We start from the raw sequence: 409 nt of genomic DNA, 5'->3' as shown, positions 1-409 counted from the left end.
AAAAAAAAAAAAAAAAAAAAGTATAATGTAGTAAATACATACCCAGTAACAGTCATTTATTATCAAGTATTATGTACTGTACATAATTGTATGTGCTATACTTTTATAGCACCAGCAGCGCAGTAGGCTTTTTACACCAGCATCACCACAAACACATGAGTAATTCATTACCCTACCAACGTTATGATGGTACATCCTTGGAAGATAGGAATTTAATGTAATCTCATGGGTCCACCGACTTATATGGGGTCTATTGTTGACCAAAATGTCATTATTCAGCCAGTGACTATAAATCCCAAAGCACAATGCCTGGCATGCACCAAGCTCTCTGATGTTCACTGGTGTAATTCCTGCCCTATCCATCCAAGACTCCTAAGAGTTTAATGAAAGGGGCTCTGCTCCCAAACCC

The sequence above is a fragment of the Propithecus coquereli genome, unplaced genomic scaffold, assembly GCF_000956105.1.
Source record: "Propithecus coquereli isolate 6110/MARCELLA unplaced genomic scaffold, Pcoq_1.0 Scaffold206, whole genome shotgun sequence".
NCBI lineage: Eukaryota > Metazoa > Chordata > Mammalia > Primates > Indriidae > Propithecus > Propithecus coquereli.
This window is presented reverse-complemented; position numbering follows the sequence as displayed.